General features: G+C 39.8%; 1 protein-coding gene across 5 annotated transcripts in view; it reads right to left on the reverse strand.

Annotated features, from left to right (window-relative positions):
- LOC125461252 (nuclear receptor coactivator 3-like) overlaps nucleotides 1–23,776 on the reverse strand; it is a 205,263-nt gene that overhangs the window by 166,525 nt on the left and 14,962 nt on the right. The window contains exon 2 of one of the 5 annotated variants that reach the window (XM_048549784.2): nucleotides 22,700–22,831. The exons of the other annotated variants lie outside the window; for them this stretch is intronic. The gene's annotated coding sequence lies outside the window, so the exon portion shown is untranslated. The remainder of the gene's footprint in view (nucleotides 1–22,699; nucleotides 22,832–23,776) is intronic. 5 annotated transcript variants of the gene reach the window in all.

The following is a 23,776-nucleotide window of genomic DNA, read 5'->3' on the forward strand; positions in this document are numbered from 1 at the left end:
GTTCCAATTACAGTGGGATCACCCTTTTTTCTACTGGCTAAAATACATCCAAACAAGACTTTGCTGACCATAAAGAAATCCTTCCAGACAGCCACTGCAGTTTCACAGCAGAGGCACCACAGATGTGGTTTTGCACTCTGATAAATGCAAGTGTTGCATGCAAAACAAAGGGCTCCATCTGACCTTCATCGACTTACCAAGGCATTTGACATTTGAAACGGACTATGGAAAAATTCTCAAAAATCCTGGATCCCCATCCAGGGTACTGGCAATGAGTAAGCAGTTTCATCAAAATCAGTATGGACAAGGCTACCACAACAAATTTGAATTCCTTCCACACATCCACTGATTATGAAGCAGAGATCTGTGCTGGTCCTGACTTTAATCATCATTTTCTTCAGCATGATGCTGTATCAGGCAATGAGGGTGTTTATGCATGCTTCTAGATTGATGGAGGCAACTAGCGCATTATCAGGCTTACAGTGAAACAAGAAAAACCACCTGAGCGTTTTTTTTCTTTACTGGATGACTATTATGTCCTAGCCCACAGTCAGGCTTATAACAATGATATTTCCCACACCACCGCCCCCAACCCCAACCCCCCAGAGTGGTACAACTTTTTGAAGTCAAAATCAGTTTGAAAAAAGATTGAAGTTAATATCAGGCTGCACCATAGAAAAGAAGACGTGGACAAAATCGGTTTTCAGAAGTTGAACATTTGATAGAAATTTACAAGGATGCTGCCAGGGTTAAAGTTTGAGCTTTAGGGAGAGGCTGAATAGGCTGAGGCTATTTTCTCTGGAGCGTATGAGGCTGAGGGGTGACCTTACATAAGCTTACAAATTCCTGAGGGGCACAGACAGGGTGAATAGCCAAGGTCTTTTCCCCAGGGTAGGGGACTCAAAAACAAGATGGTAGAGCTTTAAATGCAAGAGGGCAAAGACTTAAAAGGGACCTAAGGGACAACTTTTTCATGCAGAGGGTGGTCTATGCATGCAATGAACTGCCAAAGGAAGCGGTGGAGGCAGGTACAATTACAACATTTAAAAAAGGTACCTGAATGGGTACATGAATAGGAAGGGTTGAGAGAGACAATGAGCCAAATGCTGGCAAGTGGGGCTAGATTAATTTAGGATATCTGGTTGGCATGGACGAGTTGGATGCTGTACATCTCCAGGAGCCTAAACACAACTTAGAGCGAAGACTAAACATAGCATACAAAGTTGCAGTTCTCACCAGCCTGTGTATTGCACCAAGTCATGGATCCTGTCAGACCATTATGTAAGCTACTAGAGAGTACTTGCATCAGCACTGTTTCCCAAATCTAGGCCTTCACTGCTCAGACCATTAGGTGCAAGAGTTGGGGCGTCATGTCGAGGTTGTACAGGATGTTGGTGAGGCCACTTTTAGCATACTGTGTGCAGTTCTGGTTGCCCTGCTATACGAAGGGTATCACTGAATTGGATAGGATTCTGAAAGGATGTTGCCACTTATAATGACAAGGTGGATAGGCAGAGGCTTTTTTCACTGGAACTTCTGGTTGTGGAGTGACCTTACAGAAAGTTTAAATATTGAGAGCATAGATTAAAAAGATGAATAGCAAAGGTCTCATCCCTAGGATGGGAGAGTTCTAAGTGGCAGGCGATGAGAGAATAAAGATTTAAAAAGGTACCCAAGGGGCAACTTTTCTTTTTACAGAGGGTGGTTTGTATTTGGAATGAGGAAGTGGTAGATGCAGGTACTGTTACAACATTTACGAATGTTTTTGATATGTTTAGATGGATATAGTTGGTCAGCACAGACAAGTTGGACTAAAGGCTCAACAGTCATCAGGTCTTACAGCGTGGAATCAAAAATAAGCTGGCAGACTGCATCACAAACACAAATCCTGAAAACAGCCATCCTCCTGAAAAGCCAACAGTGTCACAGCTCATGTTGCCCAGATAGATTAATCACCTGCCCAAGATTGTGTCAAATGGAGAGCTGACAGTCATCAGAACAGTGGCCCCATGCAAAATTTTCAAGGACTCCCTAAAGTAGTATCATTGCCAGTGAGAAAGGCATCCATAAATCATGATGCCTTAAGAAGCTACACCAGGAGGGTTACAGACACCTTTGAGACTAAGGGGAAAACCAGCACAAAAAGGAGAACGACAAAGGTAGATCCAATTGTCCAGCAGTGACAGACCTTGTTAGTACCCACTGTGGACATGTCAGTTATAGATCAACCTACTTAACATTTTTGTGTGCCTGTAACTAATGTTTATAAAGCTCCCAAAAGTGTGCCCACGAATAAATGCTATTAGAAAGACTGCAACTGAAAAGATCCAGATTTCCTATGTGGACTCTGATTCACTACACGCAAGGTGGCAGCTTAGCCTATCATATTTGTGCCAGTCAAAAAAGACTTGACTGCTCAAATCCAATTTTCCATCTCTTGAGCTGTAGCCCTGGAAGCAATGGCCACACAAGTGAACATTGCTTCAACATTACCAGAATTTCTGGCTCAACCACTCTTTGAAGCAGTGAGCTGCAAATCGCTGTCACCCGTTGGGTAAAAGAAATCTCAACTCTCTTGTTAGCCTTCATCTCTTATCTTAAGTCTATTACCCCTTCCCCACGAATAGAAAAATAAATGCCTTCCAACATATCCTCTCTATTCCCCTGATAATCAGAACACTTGTCAACTCCAGCATTCCCAAACTTTACTCACAGCTTAGACTTTCCCACCATGGCAAAATCCTGTTAAACCTCCTCTGCATCTTCACCAAGATCAGTCACATTCTTGTTATAAAATAGTGACCAAAACTGCCCACAATACTCCAGTGGAGGCTTAACCAGCATTTTAAACAGTATATGCATAATCTCTTGTAATCCTCAACTAATAAAAGCAAGCATCTCCTAGGACTTCTTGATTACCTTATCTACCAATTCTATTTTCAGGCATCAAATGTGCAATAGTCACTTCTGTTAACTTTAAAATGTGTTGTGAATTTTCCAAGATTCTGATGTTTGTCTTTTAAAGATTTGATCTGAAAATTCAATAAGATTTTTTTTAAAACCCTCTCAAGTCTGTGAATGACCCAACTCAACTTTGATGTCTTGTCAAAGCAAGTTCCATGCTGTTTGCCAATCCCAAAAAAAAACGTTAATGCAATTGCGACAGGGAAAATAGAAGAGGGGTATGCTTTGTTTGTTGCTTACAAGCACTTGACATCTGCAAACTGTGAAGCTTTAAAGTTAAGAATTAAATTTTAATCTTAGACTTTCAGTTGTAATCATAGTGCTAAATAATACTCAGAACTGTTTCTTTCCCTGCACTCAAAATTCAAAGAAGGGATTCATAAATGCAACATTTTACGTTACACCATCTCCCAGTTAACTTACAGTAAAAGCATTCTCCAGTTCACCAGCGGTGGGCGTTGTACAGAACAAGTATCACTGAAGGGTCAAAAGTTTACGGTGCTTTTATTTTCACCTTCTAACATCCAATCAGAAAGAGCAGTTAGACCAGCTGAACTTCTACTTAAACCAAGTAATTAACTCCTTGTGTGCTGAATGGGCAGAGGATATAGGAACCAGAATTTATAGGAAACCTAATTGCAGGAAATTTATGGCAACAACCTTAATTCAGTAAATGAATTTTAGGCATAATTGAACAGAAGACTTGAAGGTGCTCTGGTTTTCATAGTTTTTTTTGCTTGCCAAGCTCTCCCATGAAAATATTAGATTAAGTTACCACTTCAATCTTTCTTCTGAAGAAGAGTTAACTGCATTATCACACCAGAAGCATTATCCCAGGTTGAAGTCAGATCTTATAGCAGACTAGGCAGGGAAATATGCTAACACCACCAATTCAGGAATTACCAAATCTGGAGTGTTGTATGACTACTTATCAGTGACTGACCTCCACTTTCTAAAAACCTTTCATGGATGTGCGTGTCACTGTCCAGGTCAACATTTATTTGCCCATTCCGAACTAGTGGAGAAATTCAGCAAGCAACACCTGTGGGGAGAAAGCCAAGTTAGCATATAGTCCAGTGACTCTTCATTAGAGCTGCAGCCAGGTTCACCAATCTCCTTCAGGAAAGAAAACTGCCATCCTTACCTGGTCTGACCTACATGTGACTCCGGACCCACAGATGTGGTTGACTCTGAACTGCTCTCTGGGCAATTAGGGATGGGCAAAAAAAATGCTGGCCAAGCCAGTGACACCCACATCCTGTGAAAGAATAACTTAGAAAAAAAAGGTATGCAGAAGAAACAATGGACTCAAAACGTTAACTGAATTTTGTCTCCACAGATGCTGCCAAACATGAGTTCCTTCAGTACTTTGTTTTTGTCTCAGAATAGACTGTGCAGAGACAGAGACAATGCCACCACGCTACAAAGCTCCATCAAACCAGGTTTCATTCTGAGATCGGATTTGTCCAGTAGTATCACCATCTGAAATAGTGACTGGACTAATTCAGGAAACCAGTTAATATACAAAAACATATTTGAGAATCTGTCTCACGATGATTTCATGTTACACAAAATGCAATATAATCCCACCTTTAATGACAGCAAAAGTCCCAATGGAGTGACCAAATCAGAAGTGAACTCCTATGAATTCCTCAAGCCCTTAAAACTTACTCTGGACAACATGTAATCTTACAGCAACAAAAGAAGAAACCTAAATTCAAGTAATGCTGATAAATCTCCTGTCCATTTGAATAAATTTGAACCATCCCCAGGCCATTATAGAAAGAATTTTTTTTCAGAAAACTGAAAATTATTTGTAAAAAGAATCTTTATTTAAAGCAAAATCACTAGAGCTGAACATAAACGGAAAATTCTGCTTGCTACATACTGGTAATTTTCCAAATTAAAATCTGGAAAAAAAAATTGCTCCTTCCAGTACTTCCAAACAAACTGCTTCTTCCATTTGCAGTGTTTCAACGAAAGCAGACACAAGGAAACGAGTACAATGAGCAATAAGTTATTCTTGACCCTCTGACTGTCATTGCAATTTTGCTCTTGTAACTGCACCACTAAGTGTGAGCTGTATGATGATCATCCTTCTCCACCACCCCCCACCACACACACACACACACACACGATCCACTTTTAAATTAAGTAATTACAACCCTGGTCCTACACCAAGATTCCAAGTTGACCTAAACTTACTAAGGATTCAAATCCAAAATCCAACTGGAAGTTTAAAAAAAATCACTAAACTCAGATGAAGCTTCACCCTCTCAACTCATGATAAAAATAACGACCTTCTCCAACCACTTTTTTACCCAACTGTCACCAGCTGAACACTTTACAACTTTTTTTTAGAAAAATATTGGCTTCTGCGTGGGAAAACAGACACAGAAACATACATACAAACACCCTCTAAATAAACTGCACACAAACTTTGGATCTGAAATAACTCCACATAGGCCGGTATCTTTTCACCAAGTCACCCTTTAGAGAGGTCCAGCTGGCTGAACTCTTCGCAATCACTACAGGATAGGGAAGTGATTTCCACCAAATCCAACATTAAATAGATGTATTTTTTTTAAAAATGGGATACAAGTATAGCTCACTGAGCCAGAGCCTAGTGACCATTACCTCTGATTCAACTTAAAATAAAAGGTATAAATTTTCATTACAATAATGCTGTTTAGATCTTTAAAAATATTCCAACTAACTGTCAACTGGCAAGAATTTCCTGTCCTGTTGCTCAATGATAATGATCTTAATTTTTAAACTTACTCATGGAATGTGGGCATTGTTGGCAGGGTCCGTACTCATTGCCAGTCCCTAGTTGCCCTTAACAGCATAATGGTGAGCTGACTTCTAGAAGTACAGCAGTCCACAGGTATACACACACTACATCACTAAAGTTGAAGTTTTGGGATTCTGACCCAGCAACATTGAAAGAATAGTGACAGATTTGCAAGTCTGGATCTAGCTCGGTTGTGCATCTTGCAATTACCCATGTATCTGCTGTCCTTGTCCTAGACAGTAGTGGGATGCAATGTATTACAAATACTGTACAGATAGTTAAAATATACATCTTCAACACAAGCAAGGTCACTTGCTGCTGCAATCTCAAATATTCCTTCAAAAGGAATATACATTATTAACTTAAAATTCAGAAAAATAACTCCTAATAAATCAATCATTAACCTTAATGGAGTTAAACAGCAATGATTTTGATAGTACCAAATGTGGCACTTGAAAACTATTTGTAAAACTCATTTCTAATAATACTATTCAACTAACAATTTTCTCATTGTTCAGTTTCTTGAGTGAACTGTTTAAGGATATTATCTACATTTTTTCTTTTATTTAAAGAGAAAGGACGAAAGCAAAGCCCAATTACCGTTTGTTGATCTAAAACTACAACTTACTTGGATCTCTCTCACTTTCTCCAGCATGGAGATCATAGCTCTGATGCCCATAATTAAAATTACTTTGAATGGTATCACTGCATCCAGACATTTTAATATTAATAGCTCTTACATGCAACATTACTGAAAATTCAGAAATAAAAATTCTCGCAGGCATAGTATGAAGTCTACTGAATCTAGAGCATCACTTACAATATCAGCATCCCACTGCATTACTTGTGGCTCCCACAGGCTCATCTTCGTCTCCACCCTATTCCAGCAACACCCTGACCCCACCTGTTCCATTCTCCTGCTCATCACCATCACACAAAAAAAACAGCTGCAGTTTCCAAAAGGACACTAGTGATATGCAACTTTACCATACCTCCACCAGTCTCTAAATAATCACAGTTTCTCCAACATCGAGTTCCATAGGAGGAAAAACGTCCTCAATTTAGACGTTATAAATGGAGCCAATGTTTCCCACGCCTGCAACAAATGCTGCTCCTTAACCAATGAATTCATCTCATCTTAGAAAATTCAGAAGCTCAACAAGATTGCTTGCAATCACAGTGTCATTTGACCAAGAGATGAACTGCATGCCCCAAAAAAAAAGGACCTCGAAATTGTATTTCTAAATCTTCTAGTCAAATGATGCAAGCTGTAGTGTCACTGGCTGGCCATACCCATATCTGTAGTACAGCCAGTTTCTGCCTACCCCAACTCATCTGATGAAACCTTCCTCCACAAGTCTGAAAACCTGACTTTTATACTCCAATGCATTCCGAGCTGGCCTTCCAGTTCCTATCCACCACAAGCTTTTTTTTGACCCTCTAATTTGGGCCTGGGTCTGTTCATCCATAACCCTCTGCTTATTAGTGGTCTCCAGTAAAGTATCGCCTCAATTCTAAAATTTGTTGTTTTCAACTCCCTTCATGGTTGTGTGTCTCCCTATTCCATAGCGGAGTTCCACAATCCTCAAGACATCTGCAGTCCTATTTCTACCTCAAGATCCACAATTTGAGATGGTTCAGCCACTGGCGACTCTGCCTTCATCTATCAAGGCCTTAAGTTTGGAATTTTCTAAACCTTTCTTTCCTTCTTTCCAATACTCAAACTTCTCTTTAACCAAGACCCTGGTAATTTTCTCTAATTTTTTTATTATGATTCAATTTAATCCTTCCAAAAAATTAGAACTTAGTACTGAATATAACTGATATTTTATTATTATTTACTATGTTAGGACAAGGACCACAGTTCACAAGTTCTAACTGAACATAAAACCCTTTAGCACGTACAGAGGCTTAAAAAGCCAAGTCATCATTATCTTTTGGCTTTCATGTCCTACGTGTTGATATTTGAGAGAGTTACCAACTAGGAAGAACAATAAATGCTGGCCAGCCTGTGTCACAACAGCTTGTATTAATTGACAAAAAAATTTAACAAATATAATTTGGACGTCAAATTGTGGTGCAAAGGTCATATCCCTACCCCAGAACTCCAGTGGTGTGAACAGCTTGATTAGAAGAACAGGTAAAAGAAATATAAACTGATGTACTATTATGCACAACAACCATCTTAAGGTCATCAGCCAAGCTCATAACATTGCACATTTACACTTGCTAAAAGCAATATATCGTCATGCATGGGGATAGCTCTCTGCAAACAAAAAGATGTGCTCAAGCCTTGCAGCTTTTTTCAATTACCCTGGAGCTTCAGAGTCTCCAGGTTGTTGTTGCTTTCTCCATGGCAATGCCTTGGTCAATTGGAGTTGATTCCCCAACAAATCAGCATCCTTTTCTCCTGTAGCATAAATTGTTGTGATCATTTGAAATATGGCATACTTGCAGTTATTCTGATGAGTGCAGGAAGAGGAGCTTCAGAAGCATATTTATTCAGCAATATTGAAATATGTCACCCTTTTACAAAATCGTGCACTAAGCTGCATCCATAAAAAATTAATCTCTCAACTTTTAGTTTGTGTTATTCTAATGAGATTTTCCATCTAAGCCTGTTGAAAGCTATCATTTTTAAACCCGACATTGTAAAGTACTTTAAGTTTCCATTTTCATTAGGTTTTTAAAATAGAACTATTACATAAACATAGACATTTATTTAATTAAACATAAATTTGCATTTTTTCCAACCATCGCACAAAATGAATCTGGTTTTGATTTTAAAGCTGTAGTGAATTATCTTCATCATGAATTCTGGTGATTTAATACAGCTGTGAGGTAGGCCAGAGAGAGTTTATATGGCATGAATCACCACAATCCTGCCAACAATTTGCTTGCACTCAGAAACAGGGGTCCAAAATGCACTTACATCTTCAAATTTTTCTTATACCCTCCAGCCGAAAGGCTTTTATCCTTCAAAGTGATGGCAAAAACCTGCAAAAATTATAATTAAACAATTTACAAATATGAAACCAGGAACATTTTGTTCTCAACGCTATTCCCCTGGTAACTCTGATACAGTGAAGACTGTAACACTGGCACGTACTCTTAGTTCAATACAAACTGCAGCTACAGCTTGCAAAACCTTAACTCTTTTTTTGACAGAACACATTTTGCTGACAAAACACTAATACAGGTTTTAGTCAGCTTGTGCCCAGGGAGCATCAAATGATATTTAGGTCAGCATAGATCCTCCCCCTTTTTGCGTAATTAATGTCTCATCCACACTGAATTCCGGGAACGAAAAACATATGAAACAGACACTTCAAAAGGATTTTTAACTAAAATAGAATACAGTTCCACTGCAAGTAAAACCAGGACTTCAAAAATCAGCCTGTTAGGCACTCGTGACTCACTGCCATATGGAGGGGGTTATAATTAATGCAGTAAACTAATGAATGGGTAAAATGCTTCCAAATGAAGGAGTGTGTGGGGCAAGTTATCAATTATGGTTTCCTCTTGCCTTATGATCCTGTGCGTTCCTATACTGTACTTGACGGTCTCTCTGCTCTCAGTCCCCATTGGCACAGCCCTACACACTGCAAAAACACAAGGGAGAAATGGGAAAGAGGGGGAAGCAGATAGAAAATGGATAGAGAAGATAGGTGGAGAGGAAGCAGACAGGTCAAAGAGGCAGGGATGGATCCAGTAAAGGTGAGTGTAGGTGGGGAGTTAGGGAGGGGATAGGTCAGTCCAGGGAGGACGGACAGGTCAAGGGGACAGGATGAGGCCAGTAGGTAGGGAATGGGGGTGGGGCTTGAGGTGGGAGGAAGGGTAGGTTAGGGAGGCAGGGACAAGCTGGGCTGGTTTTAGGATGCAGTAGGGGGAGGGGAGATTTTGAAGCTCGTGAAATCCACATTGATACCATTGGGCTGCAGGGTTCCCGAGCGGAATATGAGGTGCTGTTCGTGCAACCTTCAGCTGGCATCGGTGTGGCACTGCTGGAGACTCAGGATGAACGTGGCGTCTGAGATGACACGACACCGGGTTATAGTGCAACAGGTTTATTTCGAATCACAAGTTTTCATTGCACTGCCCCTTCATCAGATGCAGTGCAGCTGACTACACCTCTTTAAGGGGCTGTGCTCCGAAGGCTTCTATGATTTCAAATAAACCTGTTTCACTATGACCTGGTGTTGAGACACTTCGGAGAATAAGAATGCAAACATGTGAACAAGACTTTAGTTGAATATTTAATATGAAAATACAGCAGTTGATCTTGTGTGACACTGCACATGCTAAACTAAAAACTACAGCCAAATCTCTTGCCTGTCTTTCAAGTCAGCTCCATCCTGATTTTCAATTACTCATGTTTCCTCCAGCCTCCCATCACACATACTATCGCTCCAAAATTACCATTTTCTCCATTTTCTTACAATCCTTTTACTAGGATGACCAGACATACATCTAAACCTCTTTTCACCTAAATGCTCACCATCATCTATATTCCCCCACTTGAATAGTGTTGTATCAATGGAACAAAAACAGAAGTTGCTGGAAAAGCTCAACAGGTCTGGCAATTTCTGTGAAGAAAAATCAGAGGTAATGCTTCAGGTCCATTGACCCTTCCTCTGAACTGATGACAGCTAGGAAAATGTCAGCTTTTATACAGAAGATAGGGTGGAGTTAGGGGTAAGGAGTAAATGATAGATCTGGATAGAGAAGAGAGAGAGAGAGAGCGCGAGAGAGAGAAGGAGAACAGTTGGATAGACAAAGAAGTTGATAACTATCTGGCTAGGAGGGTGAATAGCCATTTACCACTAACAAAAGGGAATATGGCATAGCAGACTCAAATTCCCACTTGTATAAATGCAAAACAAAGCACCTGCTAGAGTGAACATGCCGAAAAATCTGAGCATTTCAATTAGGGAGATGGGGTAAGGGTCCACACTTGCATGCGATGGCAATAGAGACAAGAGGAGCAATGCAAGGAGGAAATTCCTGAATGCACATAACTTACTAGTTTAGAAACTGTACAATTTCAGGGTCAATTATTTTCTACACTTTCACAACTGTGGTAAAATGTGGACGAAGTTTCAACTTCCCAAAGATTATTAAAATCAGATGATGGGAGGGCGAGAGAGAGAAAGACAGGGAGGGAAGAGAGACTTGGTGGGGAGGGGTAGGAGGAAGAGAAAGCTGGAGCATTAAGGAGGAGGAGGAAGAAAGAGCAGCAAAGAGGGGGAGGGAGGGAGGGAGGGAGGCAGACACAGACACAGTGAATGAGAGGGACAAAAAAAAAAGTGCTATCAGTAACAGCAATGGCTCCAGCATCATGTCAAAAGTTAGCAACAATGATCAAATGAACAGCAAAAACATCCACTGACCAAGAAGTGAAGGGTCCCATTTCTGCTGACCTGAAATGTCAACTAGCCTGCTCCTCTAATGCTGCCTAGCCTGCTGCGTTCCTCTAGCTCCACATTTACCTCATTCACCAAGAACCCAAGGAGCAAAATTTTTGTGACTGCTGAGGATACAGTCCTCAACTAGCCATGGCTCTCAAATTTAACTGTTAGCACTCAACAACTGGAATTTTTAGACTATATACTCTTTACCTTCTTATTGTACTAGACACTCAGTCCGGTGGTTATACCTGTGACTGCATGCAGTTTGACATTGGGTTTTAATCATTTCTCAACATTTAAAATAACACTAGACTTTCATTTAAGAATGCTTTGTAACTGGCTCTTCAATTTTTGACAAGGACTATATTTAAACTGTAGGATGACACAGCTGTGTACTTGGAGAAAAAAAAAACTTGTTTTAACCAAGCATGGGGGTTCAAAAGGGAGCAAATTTACCTCTCCTCACTGGTCTTAACACCACCCTTATATAATAGAAAAGCAAACAAACTGTCAAAATGATTTAAAAAATAGAAGTTCACAAAATTATGTGAATAGTTTTCCTTTAAAACTCGATTATTCAGAGAAAAGCAGCGCAGTTCCACAAAAAGTGGGTTATGACATTATTAAAGTTGGGAAGGCAAGACCCACAGCAAGCTAGATCATCTTCCTCTCCCACTCTTGGTATCATAACACTCAATCCAAAGAGAACCCAGCATGCTTTGCTCACCAATCAGATTGCAATACACACTACTAAATAAATTACCATGAATTTAGTCCAATTGCAGTTTCACTGGTTATACACTATCCCAACAACGGTAAGATATGTTGTGATTAAACTTGAGAACATAATATGATCACACATCAACACTGGTCAAAAAAAATCACACGGTGAGATCCTATGCCATCTCCAATGTGACAGAAGAACAAATAGGCATTGACAATCCAGTTTATTAAGTACCTGTACCCATTATCACTCAGTGCCAATAGCACAGCCTGGCACATAGCCAGAAGCTCCATGCCAGATGCTAGCTCCTGTTTAGCAGAGGCTAACCACAACTCCCATGGCGCTTCATCTAGACATCTGTAGTCCACTGTTTAGCCACAATCTGTGTAAAAAAGTTGTTTCTCACGTTCCCGTGCATTCTTTCCCCCTCTTACCCTTCAGTCCTCAATTCCCCAACCCTAGGAAAAAGGCTGAATGCATTTACTATATCCATACCTGCCATGATCTCATTCACTTCCATAAGATTCCCTCCACCTCCAATCACTCTCCGACGCTCCAAAGAAAAAAGTCCTAGCTTGTCCAACCTCTCCCTATAACTTGATCCCTTGAGTTCTGGCAACATCCTTGTAAATTTCTTCTGCATTCCTTCCAGGTTGATAATTTTCTTCCTCTAGCAAGGTGACCAAAACTGACCACAATACTCCAATGCAGCCTCACCAAGATCTTGTCCAACTGCAACATAGCTTCACAACTTTTATTCTCAATAACCTGACCAATAAAGGTCAGTGTGCCAAAAGCCTTCTTCACCACCCTGTCTACCTGTGACTCCACTTCCAAAGAACCACACATCTGAACTCCAAGGTCTCTCTGTTCCACTACACTCCAAAAGCCCTACCATTTACCACAAAACTCCTACCTTGATTTGACTTTCCAAATGCAACACCTCATACTTATCTATAATCAACTCCATTTGCCATTTTTTAAACCCACTTCCCCAGCTTATCAAGACTTTTCTGCAATTTCTGATAACGTTCCTCACTCTTCACCATATCACCTATTTTAGTGTCATCTGCAAACTTACTAATCATGCCTTGTACGTTCTCATCTAAATCATCCACCAGTCACAGACCTCCAATCCGCCAAGCAGCCTTCTTACTATCAAGCCAATTGTATATCCAATTTGCCGGTTCTCCCTGGATTCCATGTGAATTAATCTTCCAGAGCTGCCTACCATGTGGAGCCTTATCAAAGGCTTTACTGAAATCCATGCAGACTACGTCTACTGTCCTGCCCTCAACCACCATCCTGGCCACTTTATCAAACAACTCTAACAAAGTCGTGAGACATGAACTCCCACGCACAAAGCTATGCTGACTACTCATAATCTAACCCAGTCTTTCCAAATGCATGTATATGTTTTACTTGAGAAGATTCTCAAGGATCTTACCTGCCACAAATGTTAAGCAGACTGGACTATAATTCCCAGGTTTTTCTTTGCAACTCTTCTTCAATAATGGCACAGCATTTGCTACTCTCCGGTTTTCAAGGACCACAGCCGTGGATAACACTGATGCAAATATATCAGCCAGGGCCCCCACAGCTTCTTCCCTAACCTTTCATAGGGTTCTTGGATGCATCTGGGCAGATCAAGGAGATTTATCCAAGTTCATACACTCTAATACTTCCAACCTTCCACAGTGATATGGACTGTCCAAAATATTGCCACTAACTTCCCCAAGCTCCTCCACAGTAAAAACAGGAGAAATATTTGCTGAGGACCTCGCCCATCTCCTGCAGTTCCATACACATATGTCCACTTGGGTCCTTGAGGCGTCCTATTCTCACTAATTATTCTTTTTGGATTCACCTTAATTTTCTCAGCAAAAGCTATCTTGTACCCCCTTTCCACCTTCTTGATTTCCTTCCTTCATATTTAGTTCTTCAGAATTACAACATACTGACTCTCTCATCTTTCTTTTCTATCAATCAATCATAGAATCCCTACAGTGTGGAAACAAGCCCTTCAGCCCATCATGTCCAAACCGACCCTTGGAGCATCCCACACAGAACTATCCTCTAATCTACACATCCCTGAACACAATGGGCAATTTAGCTTGACCAATCCACCTAGCCTGCACATCTTTGGACTGTGGGAGGCAACCCGAGTACCCGGAGGAAACCCATGCAGACACAGGGAGAATGCGCAAACTCCACATAGACACAGTCAGCAGAGGATGGAATCGAACTTGGGTCCCTGGCGCTGTGAGGCCGTTTCTAATTGACGTGTTCTCGTCAGAATTCTCCCACTCCACCTCTCTATCAATATAAAGTCTCCTTTAACAGAATGATCAAATCCCCCAAGATACCGGTCCCTTTCCAGTTTAGGTTAGGCCCATCCTTTCTAAACAGGTTTTTTCTATCGCAAAAGCCATTCCAATTGTCCAAACGCCTAAATCCCTGAATACACCAATTTTTCAGCCATTGATTTATCTCCTTTTGTTCCCTCCCTTGTTTGAGTTCGATATTGGGAGTAAGCCAGACATCCTTACTTTCAAGGCTCTCAGATGCTACCTGGATTTACACTTTTGGGAACGCCTCCACCCTGTCCGTAAGATTACACCTGACCTTCATGTTGTTAGCCATTTCAAGACACCATCTTACTTCCATCCGTGAGTTTGTAGCAGTGTTCCAGCCAAGCTCATCACAAGCTGGAGCAAAAGCATGTCCACTTCTACTACGCATGTTATCACCTTCAGGGCTCAAAATAGAGTTCAGCATTTCGGAGCATAATCATCCTCCATTTAATTATTCCATTCTACCCAACCCCCACGTATTGTGGGTGTCTTTTGTTGGCTTTGCTCACAGCAAAGCTATTTATAATTATCATCTCAAATCTCACTTTTGTCATTATTTGCCCTCCCTTTGTCTTTAATTCTGGGCATCCTCAGCATCTGTTCCACTCGCTCCTCTGCTGTTGCACCTCCACGCCCCTTCCTTTGTCAACAGCATAAAAACACATTTCCACCCCATCAGGTGTGAAGAAGAAACTCCATCAACTCCGTTGCTCACTCCACAGATGCTGCCAGACCTGCTGACTTTCCCCTGCACTTCGTTTTCATTCATTTTTGTTACTTTGAACTAGTTTTCTTTTTCAAACCCAATGGTAACCATTCCACGAGCTGTAAACAACTCAAAATAAATTCAGCAATAATAACTTTTCTTCCAAACAGAAGAGGTAAATTAACTGTCTTGCTTTTCCCACTCACGTCACAGAAGACAGTGCAACACTTTCATGTTGCACCTTTATGGTTGGCGTGTCAATGAAAATACCCTCTCAAAACATCACCTAATACTAAATATTCAACAGCCCACAGTTCAGACATTCACAAATTTATACCCTCCAGCTTCTGTGAGGTTCACAATCTGCCTAATAATCCATCCCAGCTTTGAGGAACATTGTAGGATTCTCCACGTCTGTCCATGCATTTGAAGTGGTTGGTAATAACCTGAAAAGTCCTTTGAAATTCACATGGTTCACCACATCACAGAACTGCTATGTCACAGGATGTTGTTCAGCCTATCATACCTGCATCGTTTCTATTATTTAGTGCCTATTTCCTGCCACTTCCCCCAAATCTCTGCACATCATTTCTATCCAAGTAATCATGCACTGCCCACTTGAATGCCACCACATTTCAAGCAGTATATTCCATACACGACTACTCACTGTGACCAAGCTGTTTTCTTCACATGACCACTTGTTTCATTTGCACATGGGCACTGCATCTCTACTCTGCCGGATTCAGAGGTTCCCTAATCTAAATAAGTGGCAATGACATCAAGGGGCATGGCTATTCATTCAAGATTCCTGACCTCACTCATGCTGTCTGCACAACGCTGGCAGATCCCTCTGTGCTGAGCATTCACATGCAAACTGTACTGCCAGGTATCACAGACAATTAATGAATGGAAATCCTTTTATTTATGGAGTTAAGTGGCTTCTCTTGGGACACTGGAGCACCACAGAATGTACAGCATTCAACAGATTTTGATAAACCCATGCATGACTGCAGACTTTGTCACGTAGGCAATTGATGTTTGGAAGAGGTAGATGAGTTGTTGGAAATTTGTGTCACCTCTCAAGTGTCACTTCATTTCTGCCTATTCCCAAGAAAGGATTTTGTCACGTTTGTTACCTTCCCAAATGGACTCGCTCCAATACACAACAAAAACAAAAGTTGCCGGAAATGCTTGGCAGGTCTGGAAGCATCTGTGAAGTAACGCAGTTAATGTTTTGGGTCTGGTGACCCTTCCTCAGAACAGGAGGAAATGGACTCTCCATTATGATAAGACAAAGACCAGAGATCCCCATGATTCCACCTAAGTCCACATGAATGTTTGACTTCTTCAGAAACATTTTGAGGATGTCCCTCAGCATGTTAACTGTCCTCTCAAGTGCCTTGTGGCACTATCAAATTCCAAGCACAGGAGTTTCTTCAGGGGTCTGATGCCACACCTAAGAGCAGCATGTCCTGATCAATGGAGATGATTGATTCATTGGTGCCTTGTAGCTGGGTAATTAGATTTGGGAGAGGAGGCTCTTTTGCCACAGGATTAGAGGATCTTGTAAAGGCACTGCTGGTGATACTTTTCCATGGATGGAGATGCTTGTTGTAGATTTACCAAGTCTTCAAAGCACGTAGGAACTCAGGATCACTGCTGGCCATAACATAAGCCTTGGAATTCAGATCTTAGTTCTCAAATTCTCTCTACAACCCCGTCAGGTCAGCAAAAACGCAAAGCTGGCATTTCACAGATGATGCTGAAGTAAAATTAACTCATAAATTGAGGGGTTTAAAAAAAAACAAACTGCCATTTTTTGAGCAAGCCCAAATTTTCTTCCTGGCTAGAAATGATAAAGTACCACCTCAGGGACAAGAGTTTAAATTGAAAACTCAGATAGTAAGAACTGCTAACACAGTGTGGAGCTGGAGGAACACAGCAGGCCAGGCAGCGTGCAGAGGAGCAGGAAAGCTCATGTTTTGGGTCAGACCCATCTTCAGAAATTTTCTGAAGGATCAGACCAAAAACATCAGCTTTCCTGCTCCTCTGATGCTACCTGACCTGTTGTGATCCCCCAGCTCCACAGTGTGTTAAAGTGAAACTGGTATATTGTTGTACCATTTTACTTGGAGACTTTATTCATCAGAATTTTTGTGAGGTAATCAGAAATTTACCATTTCTGCTCTCTCAGAACAACTGGAATTAGAAGACTCAATTCATCTTCTATTTCCCATTTCAGTACAATTGACAATAATCACAGGCTGGGGGTGTGCAAATTCTCAACATGTGAACCAGAAAATTCCCCCTTTTACACAGTGAAAGTAATGGAGCTACTGAATAATTCAAAATTTGACTGACCATGCAAATTACATTCAAAGTCCAACTTCAAGCCATCACATACCCCTGTGCTAAACTGCCACCAAGCCTCAGACATCTCTTCTGCTTTTCATTCCTTCTAAGGCAAGTATCCAGTTTGTCCAGCACAAGGCAGAGTACTACGTCCTAGTGTTTGGAATTTTTAAAGTAGACAAAAAGGAAAAGTAAATGTACCATCGCAACATAATCTTCATAGATCTCAAAGCTTTGAACACTGCCAATATTGAACATGTAAGCAAATGAGCCATAAAGTAATGATAATCGGGGAAGAACAATGCAGGCCAGAGACTTCAAAAGCTTTCACAACAAATCAATCATTCAGGCTAAAACTGAAAATTCATTAAAAGGCCAAAAGAAATCTTCAACTTGGAATTCAGTGAACTGTCCAAAAGCTACCATCTAAATTCACTCAGGACATCTTCCTCACCACCCGCACCCCATCCCAAAACCACCGAAGTTACTTTGGAACAGATAACAGACAAAAAATCCATCTAAAAAGATGCTCAGTCACCTCAAATCCAGGTTCATTTGTTTTAAATGGTATTAAGAAATCAAACTTAAAAATAAACTATGCCCTTTTTCCAGTGCAGAGCCACCTCAATTTTAGCAAATCTTGAAAATGCCCAAAAAATCTGCAAGATTTTGTTTAATATTTTAATTAACAACCTGAATTTGAGTATTAATGCACAAGGAGGTTTTGGCATAGAATAATTACAATACTCTTCAATGTGAAGTATTGTATTCTCTGCATTTGAAACAGACTGATCACTGTCATAACTGACCGACCTTGAGGCTGCACTTAGCAGTCTGTTACTATGGCAACACCACATTTCATTGGTTACAGCCTGACTGTCGAGGACCCATGCAGCAGGTAACCAGGGAGAACAATACAATCGCAACAAATTTAGCAATTGTTTAAAGATGTGAAAAAAAGTACAGTCAACAAGTGATCATTTTAAATGAGATATCAAGAGTCAGAGGTTATAGGTTAATTGCACAAACCAGTAACAATCATGGCAGATAGGAGTCACACAGAATCCATTCTCCTCCTTTCCCTCAACTTCACTTCCAATTGTTTTTATTAATCTTGTGATGACACTGACACATGCTAGGAGGTGGTGTAAGTAGTGGTCTATAATGCAAGTGACCACTTGTTTAGTGTGAGTAGAAAGTCAAACTGTTTGAGACTAACTTGAAATTGAAGGAATGCTTTGAAGGGAAGAACATCACTTTTACATCTGACAGCTGAATATTTGCTTTGTTTTTACAAAAGATCTTTTCATGTACCTGTACTAACTAGTCCAGCATAAATGAAACAACACTGCACATTTCAAGCAATAAACTAGTGCTGATATAATTGGTTTCTAATAATTTGGCAGTGTGGTTTAAAAAACTCATCTCAAATGTAGCTAAATGAGGGAAGAACCTCAAAGACAACAGCAAATCACCATAATTCTCTTAACTCAAGCCTCTCTTCAAAAATAATTTATCCAACGCAACGTACTAACTCAAATACCAGAATATTCATTGCACTTCTTGGGTTAGTAACCTAATTTATAAATTAGATTCATAAATTAATTCAGCTTCTCATTATAAAGCATTAATGCATGTATGAAAAATGCAATTGTTGTCAAATCAACAAAAATTCATCTGAAAACAGGACCGGGATTTGTTGACACCAGATCCAAAGCACCACACAGAACATAAGCCATTTTATAAAGATGACAATAGAATTTATACAAATAGATCTCAGGAAAGAAGCTACTGTTTCACCTGGCATTGGAACAGATTTTCAGGAACAAAGCCCGTTGTGTAAAAGTAGATGTATAAATCATTTTTAAAAAATGAAAAATCCATAATTAATCCTTTCAAACTGTATTTTAAGAAAAAAAACAATTTATATTGTGTCTTCAAGGAACCTACCTCCTCCTCTCTGCTCGACTGCTCAATGCTGAGCAAAGCAATTAGAACATGACAGAAATACATCCTGCATTCTAACAGTGTAAAAGAACACTGTACTCAACACGGTCATTGGCCAGCCCTTCTTTGGGTGCAGGCATTCACAAATCTGCAGTTGATATGCTATTTAGATTCCCTGAAAAATCCTAACAAAAGCTTCAAATTCCTAAAATGCTACTTTTTTTTACTCCATGGACTAGCAGTTTAAATTTTCAAGTACACCTCGTTGTAATGAATAAGGTTAACAATTTGTAATGAAGAGTACCGAGAAATAAAGAATGCGAAAGACAGTGCACGGCTCAAAAGAAAATAGCTCAGACATAAATGGTACACATTTTGAATTCATTAGTTAAATTCTAGTCCAGTCCTGACAGACGGCCAAATCGTCAGGTCTTTTCATCGAGACAATCTCTAGGACTCCTGCTAAAGTTTTTTGCTCCATCTGTTAATGGGACAACACAATGATCATTGAGAATTCCTGCTGGCAACAGATTAGTAAGAGCTTTTCCATTTCCATTACAGGGTGATTAACCTTTTTATATTAACATTATTTTGTACTGCCTGTGATTCATATGTGCAGTAGCAACTTATTACTAAACCATTTCTATATGTGTTCCAGTAATTCCAAAGCATCAAAAGCTTTATTTGATCAAACATAAATTAGCATTTCAACATAGTCTTGAGGGCATTTCTGAAACTATGGTTTTATGCAAAAATTTGAAGAGCATGGGCCTAATACAATTAATATATGTTGTTAATGAAGAACTTTAGGAATATTGCTTCCTTTAAAACAGACAAATAAAACTTGTATTTACAGGGAACTTTTAATTAAATAATACAGATGGCAAATCAGGAAAAAGAACAAATTAAAGGGATCATACACTGACTCTAAATCTTTAAAATTAAATCTCAGGACATTTCAAAGCAGTTTGCAGGCACTGAGGTGCTTTTTTTTTCTATGCAGTCACTGCTGTGGGCTATACAGCAGTTTATTTGCACAGTCATTTCCAAAAAACAGAGTAAATAATTTTTTTTTAATGATGTTGATTTAATGTAAGTATTGATCAGATTGAAAGAAGAGCAAAAAAAACAACTTAGGACAGATCTCCAGAGGGGGTGCATCAAGGTGGCTTAAGACTCTCCTGATATTAATTAAACAAAACAAAATCAGGGCAAGGAAAGGGACAGAGAGATTGCTAGTGTCAAAATTATGAGCACTAAGAAGAGCTTTAGCATTGGAGCAGATTACAAGGTTGATGCAAGGCTGTGGAGAACTTTATCAATAAAGATTAGGAATTTCATTTTCTGTTCCCACACTTCCCCACCCCGCAACCCGGCTCGTGTTGTTTCATACAATGTGGGTATTACTAGTAAGGCTAGCATTTCCTGTCTATCCTTAATTATCCTCAAGGTTGTGGTGAGGTGTCTTCTTGACCCACTGCACTTCAACTGAACTAGCTGCATTTATAATCCTGTTAGCAAGTTTCTTCGACTTCAGCAGCATACTTATGTCACCTCTGTAAGACTGTCAGACTGGTAGCCCATCATTTCAGGATGCTCCTGCTTCATTCTACAGATTTATTCCCAGCCCAAATCTAACATTTCTCCCTTTGTCCAGTTTCTTACCACCTTTATTAATGCCCCCCGTCACTCTAACATTATCTTTACAGGATTGTGAACCTGTCTGTAACACGGATATCCAATCACTCATCATGTTGACTCTAATCGTGGGGCTCACTATTTCCTCCTTGACTGGAGTCGTGCCAGTCATCATTTGCTGTTCTCAGATTGAACAGCTTCTTTAATTAACTCCATTGTTTCTCCAAAAACAAAACTGATTCTGTGGGTTTCAATATGGACCTGAGCTACATATGCCTTTTACGGACAATGTCAAACATTCCTCATTTCAGTCTTACCGTTCATGCTGAAATTTTCTGACAAAGGACCATTACCCCAAAACAATAAATGTTTTTCCCACAGGTGCTGCCTGATCTGCCAAAAACTTTTAACAGTGATCTTTACAAATCCAAAATGCATGAGTTACTAATCCAGAAATTAAATGCTCAAATTCCAACAAAACAATTTTTTTAATGAAAGAATTAGAAACCAAAACAAAAAAAAAATCAAGAAATAGAAAACCTCGTTCGTAAAGAGTCAGAGTCTTACAGCACAGAAACAGGCCCCTTGGTCCAAGAACTAGTCCCACCTGCCCGCGCTTGGCTCATATCCCTCCAAACATATCTTGCTTGTGTATCTAAATGTCTCAAACATTGTGTTTGTACCCACATCCAAAACTTCCTCTGGAAGTTCATTCCACAGAAAAACCATTCTGTGTAAAAAAGCTCATGTGTTTTTAAAATCTTTTTCCTCTCACCTTAAAAATATGCCCCCTTGTCTTGAAATCCCCAATCCTAGGAAAATAAAATACACCTGACATTCACTTTATCTATACCCCTCATGATTTTATAAGGCTCTATAAAGTCACCCCTCAACCTCCCATACTCCAGTGAAGAAAGTCTCAGTCCATCAAGCCTCTCGTTGTAAATCAAACCTTCAATTCCTGGCAACATTCTAGTACATCTCTTCTAAACGCTCTCCAGCTTAATATCCTTCCTATAACAGGGGGACCAGAACTAGACACAGTACTCACCAACATTCAGCACAGCCAAAAGGAATATGATCGTACAAGTTATTGGTTTATCATAAGAAAGAATCAGTAAGAATTTCAGTGAATCAAAGGAAATAAATCTGATGTCCTTACCCAAGGTAGCCTGTGATTTCAGTGCCACACAATTAGCCTTCAAAGTCATCTCATGGTCAGTTGTATCAATCACAGATCAACTAGAAGAGGCTGTGGTGTAGTGCTAAAGTCACTTGACTAGTAATTAGCAGTTCCCAATATTTTGGAGCCATGCATTTGCATCCGACATGTCAGATGATGGGATTTGAATTGAACTGTTTAAAATCCTGGAACAAAAACAGCTAATCCAGTGCTGACTATATAACCATTGGTCGATGGTGATAAACAAAGCATCTGGTTCACAAATGTCCTTTAGAGAAACAAATCTGCCATTCTTACCTAATTGGGCCTACATGAGACTGTTGATCGAAAGCAAAGTGGTTGATTTTAAACTGATCTCTGATATGGTCTAGGATATGCAAAACCCATGAACAAATTAAAAGTAAACAACTATGCAATACAAATCTGCTTTACATGTAAAATCCACATTTCAAAAATTCAATTTTAATTAAAGAGAAAGTCTGTCTACCCATAGAAGTTAAGGTCCACTGTATTATTCCCAGCCGACACACTACTCTCAACAATAGCATAACAAAACAAATCAGTCACTCATTACTTTCACAAGAGTCTGCTCCATTTTGCTGACACAAAGGTTTGCCAAGTTTACTTACGTAAGTCACAGCAAAGTGATCCAATGTATGAAGTGCTGAGACACATCTATATGGAAAGGTGCTATAAAACTGGAATTCCAAGTTGTTTTAAATACACAGACATTCCAATTCTTCAGGAGGACTGCCTCCAACCTACACAGACACAAAGTTATCAGATTCTAGAGAGTTAGAGCTAGTATGAAAAACATCATTCCTTACTAACTTTCAAACTTTGTACATGAAAAGATTCAAATGATATACTTTTGAAAGCTAAATGAATTAGCCATTTAAAAATAAATCAATTTCTAATTGCATTCCCCTCCACGAGCTCTCTTGAAAGACAGTGAGTGGGTGAGTCTGTCAAATACTGAACTTTTTAAAACCAAAAAAAACACCAAATCATGATTCAAAATGGTGTTGCTGGAAAGGCTACTCCCAAGACAGTCGATCTTCTGGAACGGATTGACGGTATATTGTTGATTGTGACTAAAGGGATCTTAAAGTTTGTATCTGGGTCACTCTGGCGCAAGATTTATAGTTTTCAGACAAAAAAGTAAAAAAAAAAGGGTTTTCTGAGGCTTGGACAAGGCATTTAACCAGGTGGATGCTTTCTGGAGGGCATGCTATGAAAAGTCAGAAAGTTAGAAGTTCACTTTGTACTGCTCGGAGATTTTTCTGTGGGCCTTGCAGCCTTTATATAATTGCAGAGGTTGCTGTCTATCCTGAACTGAATGTGTATTCTTATGTGGACATTGTTTTGGCTATACTTAGCGTGCAAACCAAAGACAGACAAACCAAACTGGAGCCATTATGTAGCGTTACTTGTTGACATTGGTCACAGCCAAATCATTTGATGAGGTACCATTTTGCATCATACTACCTATGATGACATTATTAAATGTGCAGATGACTTATCCTTGCAGGGTAGCCATATTCATATAGCACATTCCGCAAGCCGCCTTTGTCTAGGCCAATAAATATTTGCACCGCTCACAAAGTTTACAGTAAATTTGTAAATTTACACTATTGCCTAGATAATGTCAACTATTTGCTTATCTAGCATGAAAGCCACAAAATGACTCTGCATACACAACGTGT

Source organism: Stegostoma tigrinum, chromosome 19 (assembly GCF_030684315.1).
Source record: "Stegostoma tigrinum isolate sSteTig4 chromosome 19, sSteTig4.hap1, whole genome shotgun sequence".
NCBI lineage: Eukaryota > Metazoa > Chordata > Chondrichthyes > Orectolobiformes > Stegostomatidae > Stegostoma > Stegostoma tigrinum.